This window comes from Amblyraja radiata, unplaced genomic scaffold (assembly GCF_010909765.2).
Source record: "Amblyraja radiata isolate CabotCenter1 unplaced genomic scaffold, sAmbRad1.1.pri S152, whole genome shotgun sequence".
NCBI classification, from domain to species: domain Eukaryota; kingdom Metazoa; phylum Chordata; class Chondrichthyes; order Rajiformes; family Rajidae; genus Amblyraja; species Amblyraja radiata.
In genome coordinates, this window is record NW_022630138.1 from 107,932 (window position 1) to 118,489 (window position 10,558).

Below are 10,558 nucleotides of genomic sequence, written 5' to 3' on the forward strand. Positions count from 1 at the left end.
GAAACTCATTCCACACAGCCACTACTCTCTGAGTAAAGAAGTTCGCCCTCATGTTACCCCTAAACTTCTGTCCCTTAATTCTCAAGTCATGTCCCCTTGTTTGAATCTTCCCTACTCTCAGTGGGAAAAGCTTATCCACGACAACTCTGTCTATCCCTCTCATCATTTTAAAGACCTCTATCAAGTCCCCCCTTAACCTTCTGCGCTCCAAAGAATAAAGCCCTAACTTGCTCAACCTTTCTCTGTAACTTAGTTGCTGAAACCCAGGCAACATTCTAGTAAATCTCCACTGTACTCTCTCTATTTTGTTGACATCCTTCCTATAATTAGGCGACCAAAATTGTACACCATACACCAGAATTGGCCTCACCAATGCCTTGTACAATTTTAACATTTAACATTGCAACAGTTAGAAATACAAAAGTTCCTAAAACCAAACCGCGTGTCATCATAAAGCGGGACATGAAACATTTTGTGGAGCAAGCATTTTTTCATGACCTGTTTTTCTTTGGCTGGGAGAAAGTTAATGTAATTCCTGATGTTGAAAATGCCTGGAAATTATTTTATGATGGTTTTATTGAAATTGTTCACAAGCACGCTCCTTTTAGGAAGTATAGAATAAGGGGGAGGGATAATGCATGGTTTACGTCAGAGTTATCCATTTTACTCCATGAGCGCAATGTGGCATGGTCTAAAGCCAGGAGTACTGGTCTTGGATCAGACTGGTTGCTCTTTAGGCAGCTGCGAAATGCAAGCACAGTAGCAATTAGAAAGGCCAAAGCTGATAATTTCCTTACTGAAACTTCAAATAACCTAAACAATCCGTTGAAATTTTGGAAAACCATTAAATCAATAACTGGAAAAAAAATGTTATTGAGCTACCTCCATGCATTGTTAAAGACTACCCAAATTTATGAAAAGGCTGACATGCTTGGTTGTTTTAATGAGCATTTCATTGCCTCTGGTTCACTTTTCAACTCTCAATACACAGCTCAAGGCTCCTCTGCTTGTTCTGATAGTAGTTGTTTTTTTGAGGGACAAGCCTTTACTTTTGACGCCGTTACACTTTTAGAGGTGCATAAGGCCCTGAGATGTTTAGACACAAAAAAATCGGCAGGCCCAGACAACCTTGAGCCTTACTTCCTAAAGTTAGCCGCTGATTTTATTGCATTGCCTCTGACTTATCTTATTAATCTATCCCTGGAGACAAACGAAATTACCCTTATTTGGAAATCTGCCTTTGTTCTCCCACTGTTAAAAGGGGGGGACCCCACTGTGCTAAACAACTATAGGCCCATCTCCAAACTGTCTGTTTTAATTAAGGTGCTGGAATCCATTGTAAACCAACAACTGAAGGACTTTTTTTTATCAACTAACAGTATTTTATCTGAATTTCAATCTGGTTTTAGGAACAAATATAGTTCGTCAACAGCTGCTTTAAAAGTAGTAAATGATTTTATTGATTTTTTAGACAATAAGCAACACTGTGCAGCCCTTTTCGTTGACCTATCAAAGGCTTTCGATACTGTGGATCATGCCTTATTGTTACAAAGACTATGCAGCATCGGTTTGTCTGATCAAGCTGTCTGTTGGTTTAAAAACTATCTATCAGGCAGATCCCAGTGTGTGCGAGTAGAAGGTATTACTTCTAGCTCTCTTAATGTATCCAAGGGTGTGCCACAGGGATCGGTTCTAGGACCTTTATTATTTACTATTTATATTAATAGTCTAGATCATAAAGCTCCGAACGCAAATTTTCACTTTTATGCTGACGACACAGTGATATATTGCTCTGCGTCTACCCCAAATCAGGCTCTCTGTCAGCTCCAAACTGCTTTTAACACTGTGCAACGTAACCTGTGTGATTCAAAACTTGTAAAACAAACAGACACAGCATCAAACTTGTTTTAAATGCTGACAAGACAAATCTCATGCTGTTCACTAAAGCTAAATCAAAGCCCTCAGACCTCCCTCCTATCACCACTTTGCAGGGCTCTGTGATTGAATCTGTGTCTCAATATAAATATCTGGGAATTATAATTGACGATTCTCTCTCTTTTAAACCTCATATCCAGCAACTTGTGAAAAAACTAAAGATAAAATTAGGTTTTTACTTTAGAAACAAATCTTGTTTTTCTTTTGAAGCCAAAAAAAGACTTGTTGCTGCAACGTTTATGTCTGTGTTGGACTATGATGATGTTTTATATATGAATGCATCTTCAAAATGCCTACAGTCTTTGGACACGGTCTACCACGGAGCACTGAGATTTGTTACTAATTTTAAAACCCTCACGCACCACTGCTCTTTGTATGCTCAAGTTGGATGGTTTGCCCTGTCCACCCGCAGACTCCATAATTGGCATATCCTTATTTATAAGACTATCCTCGGTGTTCTTCCTTCATACCTGCAGATGTATGTCATTCGAAAAAGCACAGAAACTTATCAGCTCCACTCTGAGGACTTGTTCTTACGAACTGTACCTAAAGTCCGTACTGAACTGGGGAAAAGGGCATTTAGTTATGCTGCTCCCTTCGCTTGGAACCAGCTGCAGAATGAACTGAAACTTAAGGAGCTGGTTTCTCTAAACAGATTTAAATCCCTTCTTAGTGATGTTGAAGCGGGCTCTTCTGTCTGTACATGCTTTGTTTGATGATGATCTGACTGTGACTCTATTTGTATGTTCTCTGTTGTTTTTAAATTATTGTCTGTAACTGTGGAACTGTGCTGCTGCCTGTCTTGGCCAGGACTCTCTTGTAAAAGAGATTTTTAATCTCAATGAGACTTCTCCTAGTTAAATAAAGGTTAAATTAAAAAAATAGGATCCAGGACGTCACGGACCGATTGCAGAGCATCCTCAAGGGTGAAGGTGAGCAGCTGGAAGTGGTAATGCATGTCGGCACAAATTACGTCGGGAAGAAGATGAAAGACATTCTACAGCGTGACTTCAGAGAACTCAGAAGGCGGCTGAAAAGCAGGACCTCCAGGGTGGTTATCTCCGATTTGCTTCCAGTTCCTTGTGCTGGTGAGGGAAGATAGAGGATCTCAATGTGTGGCTGAGGAACTGGTGCAGGGAGCAGGGATTTAGATTATTAGACCACTGGGATCTGCTTTGGGGGAAGGGCGAATTGGACAAAAAGAATGGCTTGCACCTTAACAGGCGAAGGAACAACAATGGCAGGTATTTCTGGGAATAATACAGGAGGTGCAGGATTGGTTCATCAAAAAGAGGAAGAAAGATTCCGAGGGGAGTAAGGGGCAACCGTGGCTTACAAGGGCAGTCAGGGACAGCATAAAAATAAAAGTACAACATAGCAAAGATGAGCGGAAAGCCAGAGGATTGGGTAACTTTTAAACAGCAACAGAAGATAACTAAAACGGCAATACGGGGAGTAAACATGAGGTACAAAGGCAAGCTGGCCACAGATATAAAGGAGGATAGTAAACGTTTATTTTGTTATGTGAAGAGGAAAAAATTAGTTGCCCAAATTTGGACCCTTGAAGACTGAAAAAAAGTGGATTTATTATGGGGACCAAGGAAATGGCAGGCGAGTTGAACAAGTACTTTGGATTTGTCTTCACAATCTCCCAGATGTACTAATGGCCAGAGGATCTACGGTGACGGAGGAACTGAATGAAATTCACATTAGGCAAGAAATGGTATTGGGTAGACTGATGGGACTGAAGGCTGATAAATCCCCAGGGTCTGATGGCCAACATCCCTTGGTACTTAAGAAAGGAGAAGTCAAGGGGGAGAGAGAGATGTGGAGAGAGGGAGGGTGGACAGAGAGTTTATTGATTACTCCCCTTAGACGGGGGTTTATTGATTATGTACAGCAAGGGGGAAGAGTGGGGGAGAGATGGAGATGGAAAGAGGGGAGAGGAGGAGTTTATTAATTACTAGACTAAGTGGGACCCATTGGGTCCCAGCATCACATGGAAGGGCTGGTCACCCAACGCAATATTCCACCTCTCCACCAATTCCAATATTGGTGGCCAGTGGGGGGGGGGGGCTTTCTGGAGCGCTGGTATGGGTGTTGTGGGCTATTGGGGCTAGTTTCCAGAGGGCTAGTATGGACATTGTGGGCCAAATGGATTCTTGGGCTGGCAGCTCAGTCACTCTAGCCTGTTGTGCTGGCAGCTCACTCACTCACGGCCAGTGGGCTGGCAGTTTACTCATGGCTATTCCTTGAAATTCCCCTTCAAGCAGGGTGCAAGGCCACCAAATCCAAGTGCAGTTTCTTACCATTTCAAGCAGGATGCAAGGTCACTAAAGAGAGCGAGTCGTGACCTCTCCCTCCTATATCTTGCAGAGACTGAGCCACACCCACACTTCTGGATTTTATAGTCCCTCCACCCCCCCCACCGGAAGGGGCGTGGCCTTCGTGGCGCGATTGACAGGAGAAAGAATCTCAATATTTTTTAAACACTAATAACCATTTTATTTTTCATGAATGGGAAAAATCCTCGGCACCTGATGAGCGGAGGGGCACTCTGAGTAAGATGGCCAAAATTCACAGCCGTACGTGGTAGCGTTTTCTCTAAAATCAATATAAAGTGCAAACAGGAAATGGTCAAGATTAGAATTTTAATTATATAGAAGGCAAGACAACTTTAATTAGGCAAGGCAACTTTAATTAGGCAATGCAGCTTTAGCATCTCCAAACTATATTTTGAAACCACATTAAGGGCACTGACAGGTCAGTAAAACCACTCACAGTTTAGTAGTCATGTGTTCAGTGTTATTCACAGATCAGACTGGGAGACATGACCCTCGCTTCCTCCCATCTTGCGGGGGCACTGAGAGATGTTTATAATTTTATGTACCCCAGTTTTATCCCCAGATGTATAGTTTATGTGGAGATTTACCTCAGTAAATAAGGAGATATTTATAATATTATTTACCCCTGGAGAAACTCAGCGGGTGAGGCAGCATCTGTGGAACGAAGGATACATTAAACTACTGTTGCTGGTGTCTCTGCCAAGACACCGCAGCAATTCTCTCTCACTCACTCCAACAAGAAGAGTTTCGCAACTTAAAAACAGCGCTGGCTACTGCACCAGCTACTGCACGCCTTAGTCCTCCCAGTCCAACTGGCCATTATTAAGTGCAATGCCCACACAAGTGGCCACACCAAAGTCTCCCGGGGGAATGCCCTCACTGACATTACTGCCCACACAGCAGATTACGAATTCTGCACATTGGTCCCTAGAGAACCAAAGATTCTAGTGGGCAGAATGGCTCTGTCAGGCAAGGGAATGTAAAGTTTATTAATGTAATGTTTTGCCATGTAAAAATATCATTTTAAACAAGGGGACTGCCCCATTGACCCTTTGACGGGCCTCTGGCCCGTTCTTTTACACTATATACACTTCCTTACACATGCTGATAAGGAGGGAAAGGAGAGAGGAGAGGGACTGTATTTTACTCTTAAGTGAGAATGTATTGCTTTAAAGTGTGTGAACATCTGAGATTCAGCATATTGCGTGAGGTGTGGAAATTTGTGAGTGAATGTCACAGAAAATAGGGTGAATAGTGAGTGAGTTTAAAGACTGTTACTTGTTTGTGGAACCGGGTGATTGTTGAATAGGTGAATGTTGATTTAATCCTATAATTCAGACCAAATAGGATGTCATTGAATGAGCTTGCTCATTTACGTGATAAATCTTTGTAGAGTCTCATGTGGTTTAACATAGAAACATAGAAAATAGGTGCAGGAGTAGGCCATTCGGCCCTTCGAGCCTGCACCACCATTCAATATGATCATGGCTGATCATCCAACTCAGTATCCCGTACCCTGCCTTCCCCACAAGGGCCACATCTAACTCCTTCTTAAATATAGCCAATGAACTGGCCACAACTCCCTTCTGTGGCAGATAATTCCACAGATTCACCACTCTGTTTAAAAGATAGTGTCTCTCCGAAGTTGCAGTTGTGTGGGGGTGGAGCCGCACACAGTTATTTTTGTTTCCTATGCTCTTTGGAAAGGCATTGGCGATCTATGTGGAAATTAACTGTTTCTTCTCTATCTTCTCAACGTTTATTAAACAGCGGATATGGCTCAGCAAAGAGGACTGTTCATTTTCTTTGCTGCGTGACCTGGCATTAGGATTTGTGACCTGGTATTTGAAGTTTTGATTTCTTCCTATGTCTTACCTTTTTTATTGAATTCAAGAGAGATCTGAATTGCACACTGGCCATGCGGATTTAGATTGAGGTGTTGGATGAGAATTGGTCACGCCTTTATCTCAGAAAAAAATACGTTCATTTGAAATGTTTTTTTTTCTTCATAATGTCCTATTTTTAAAGGGTCTGCCTTGTAAGTAGTTAAAGAGTTTAAGTAAAGCCTTGACTGAGATTGGACAGGCCCTTAGTGATGAATTAATTACATATGCACAGCAATCAATTGAACCTTGTCCGTCTTACAGAAACCACTATCAACTAAACATAACAGCGAATCCTTGCAACCAGGAGATCCAAACTGATAAGAAATTGGGATGGGAAGAATTGGGAGAATGGGGAAGGAGCCCTTGCAAGTACTACTGACTATACCTACAGCAGTGAAGGTGGAAAATAATCCTCGTTGGATACACTATTGCAAAAGGATTGGAAACTGGATAAAGGAAGTATGAACTTGGGCGTCCACCTGCAAGACTGGAGGTTAAAGGAAGCCATACAAAACATTTTTAAAATGGCCAGTATTTACAGTATCTTGTTAAACCTGCAAATGAAACCTACGCAAACACATTGCACGTAATAATATACGTGCCTCCCTGATCCCGGATACCAGGAACGAGGCTCCCCCTGGTTGAATAAACTTGAAGCCATTAGCAGTGACCCCTTATTTGTTATTTGAGGTCCTGGGATTAGAATAATGGTCCACCTCTCTAAAACCCAATGGATCGATTTGAGATGGGGGACACCTCTGAGTCATAATTAACTGGAGCTACTAGGCCTCCAGCAACAGCGAAAAAAATAGGAAAAATGATAAAATGGTGAAGGATAAACAGACTATTCATGTTTTCAAGTTGCCAATGACACAGATCACAAGGGTCAGAAAGGAATGGGACATTATTTTTGAAAAGCAACAGGCCGCCTACTGAGGATCCGCCAAGGTTACCAATGGCTCTGGTCCAAGTACCCTCTGAACTATGGGCAAAGCATAAGAACATGTGGGATAGTGCAGTCAGCCCCTGAAACATAAAGTGACTTTAAAAAAGGGTGCTGCCTTGCCATGTTTAAAACAATATTGACTGGCCCCGGAGCTGAAGAAGGAATAGCTATGGTCATAGTATCTTATTACAACACGGAGTATTAGTGAAAGCAAAGTCCTGTAATACTCCTATTTTGCCAATCCCGAAAGTGGGAGACGTAATGAATGGTGTTTTAACTAAGACTTGAGAGCTATTAAAAAATAGTCATCCCTATTGCTCCTTTAGTACCTGACACCAATATTATTCTGTCATTTATTCCGGCGGAAACCAACAACTTTGCAGTAACTGACCTATGTTGAGCCTTTTTCTCCAAACCCCTGCATAAAGACAGCCATCTACAAAGATCAACAAGGAGGCACCTGTGCTATAATAAGACGAGAGTGTTGCGCCTATAATCCCTGATGAATCCGCTAATATCACTAACCTTGCTACCAATATTTCCCAAGAAATTGAAAAGATCCGCACGGTTGGCAGTGACATGCATGGGTACAATGAAGGAAATGGGAGCTGCTGGCCATTCAGTTGGTTTGGTGGACTCTGGGGTACTGTGTTACATTATGGCTCTGATTATTAGGGTATAAATATATATGTTTGAACATTACCTCTGTGTGTGGAGAAAGAGAGACTCTGTAGTCTGTGTTTTACATACTGTGAGAGTTGACTCCCACAACCACTTGGCAAAATAAAGACGTTACTGTATTACTAACATTTATGTTGTCATCTGTTTGAAGCTAATTGAAACTTAACACTAGGACTCAGCACATGGGAGGGGCAAACACAGAAAGGGAGGGACATACCTTAAAACCCCTTACCGGCTAGAAGTAGATCTCTTTCCCTGCTGAAGCTACAGCGATAGCGAAACTGGAAAATCGTTGCCCAGTCGGAAGAGTTCGGCAAGGGTCTCCGCAAGCTGGAAAAAAACAAAGACTTGGTGAGCACCTTGGTGTTAACCCTATATTGCATTATAGTTTACTACTAACTAAGCCAGCAATGAATAACAACATGTAGAGGGTAGTGTGGGTAGAGCGGGTGTTTAGCAACAATAATAATGTGAATGGCGTTCAACACAGGAATCAACCGAGGCCAAGAGATTCCTTTGCAGTCGCTGTTAGTTATTTATAAAATGGCCCAGACTCCGCATCATCTGAGGGTTCTGCAAGAGCGGAGCCTACCCCCTTCGGGTATCATGAAGCAGGCAAAGGTGTTAACACACTTTGTAAAACCGACAAATCCCACCCAGGAAACATTACAAAAATTGGCCTCTAGTCCTTAAACCTGGGCAAAGCAAACACGGCAAATTTTGATTGGACATTACCAAAACAGCCTGGAAAATCTGGATGAGTTGTACCTGGAGGGTGAACCAACTGATCGTGTGCAGGAGGCCGTCGCCAAAGCCTTAATCTGGAAGAAGAAACATTTGGGTGATAAATTTAAAATCAGAATGGAGGATCTTAGAGAAGGAGTTTCGAACCTGACCTCAGGGACTGGCTGGAACAGCAAGGCAGCCAGCGGGAGCCCCTGTCCCACAGACGGGCCCCGTCTCAACGTCCAATGTGGCTGTGTACATCCCGCAAATAGAGAGAGAGGCAGACAGAGAGAGAGACAGACAGAAAGAGAGACAGACAGAGAGAGAGAGAGAGAGACAGACACAGACAGGCAGAGAGAGAGACAGACAGACAGACAGACAGACAGACAGAGAGAGACAGAGACAGAGAGAGAGCACATCTCAAAAATCTATATACAAGACAACCCAATAAATAAAATAAACTTAAATTATTCTCATATCAAAGTAAAAACTCCAAACATTCGAAGCAGTAATTTCCCAATTACTTTGGAAGAATTGACCATAAAAATAAAATATCTTCACTCAAAGAAAGCCTGTGGTCCAGACAGCATTAAAAATGAAATGTTCAAGTACAGCACTCCGGAGATACAGGACATAGTGCGTAGGCTGTTCAACATCATACTACGTTCAGAGAGAGAGACAGAGAGAGACAGAGACACAAAGAGAGACACAGAGAGAGATGTCTGCATACATTATCCCACAGCCGTTGTTTACTATTTGACAGTAGAGAGATAGAGAGGGACAGAGAGTGAGAGAGAGACAGAGATGGAGAGAGATAGAGTGACAGAGAGAGATAGAGAGATAGATATAGAGAAATAGAGAGTGAGATAGAGAGAGAGAGATAAATAGAGAGAGATAGAGAAATAGAGAGACAGGGATAGATAGAGATAGATCAAGAGGGATAGATAGAGAGATAGAGAGCAAGATAGCGAGATAGATAAATAGAGAGAGATGGGGATAGATAGATAGAGACAGATAGAGAGAGAGAGATAGAGATATAGAGACAGATAGAGACAGATATAGGGTGATTTCACGAAAGGTCACTGGAGCGTAGATCCGCACCCACGTGACCGCAAATTTTAACTGGAGTACATGCGTCACTTCCGGTACATGTTAGTGAATGGGAAAACACCCATTTTCACACCCGTTAAAAACATCGAAACCGGCCAGTTTTTGAGCTGCAATTTACTGTGCCAGTCGGGTGACCGTGAGGCACAGCTACCTAAATCTACAGTCCAAAAGAAAGATAGAAACTAAGGTAAATTCAAGAGGGAGCTGAAGGTGCAAAAACAGCGGAAGTGCTTAGCGGACATTTGCCGTGGAGATATAAAGATCGAAAATATCGGGAATTATCGCGTTTGTTAGCTGCATTTCATCAAAAGTAAGGCATTATTGACTTTTTATCTTTATTCATTTGTTATACGAATAGTTTTAAAAGTGAAAAATCCGTCAGTAAAATTGCAAAATCGCCCATGGTTCTCAGGTGGGTTTTAACATGCAAAATGAAAACGCTTCTGAAGCTCCATTTACCATTTAAATAATCGTAAACTATCAATGCGTTTTGAAATAAATTTTACTCAGATGCAAGCTAAGGAATGGGCTAATTGTCAGCTGTTAATTGGACAAAATCAGGACATTTTATTATTTGCCAAAATATATCTCTCAATGCTCACAGCAGGTGCCCAATTAGAATTGTTGACATTATTCCATGCTGCAGGCTTGTCTGTTATTAGATGATAAATAAATAAGTAGTTTGGGTGATTGTGCAGGCTTTAAACAAGAAACATTGAGAAATATATGTTGATCCCTGGGATGGAGGGGCTGTCACATGTGGACAGATTGGACATAGAAACATAGACAACAGGTGCAGGAGGAGGCCATTCGGCCCTTCGAGCCAGCACCGCCATTCAATGTGATCGTGGCTGATCATCCACAATCAGTACCCCGTTCCTGCCTTCTCCCCATATCCCCTGACTCCGCTATTTTTAAGAGCCCTATCT

General features: G+C 42.2%; 1 long non-coding RNA gene across 1 annotated transcript; it reads right to left on the bottom strand.

Annotated features, from left to right (window-relative positions):
* Window positions 1-226: 226 nt before the first annotated feature.
* Window positions 227-8,097, bottom strand: LOC116969311. Its single transcript, XR_004410724.1, has 3 exons — window positions 8,011-8,097; window positions 296-300; window positions 227-236 (listed from the first exon to the last, which is right to left on the bottom strand). It is a non-coding gene; the product is annotated as an uncharacterized LOC116969311 (long non-coding RNA).
* Between the last annotated feature and the right edge of the window lie 2,461 nt (window positions 8,098-10,558).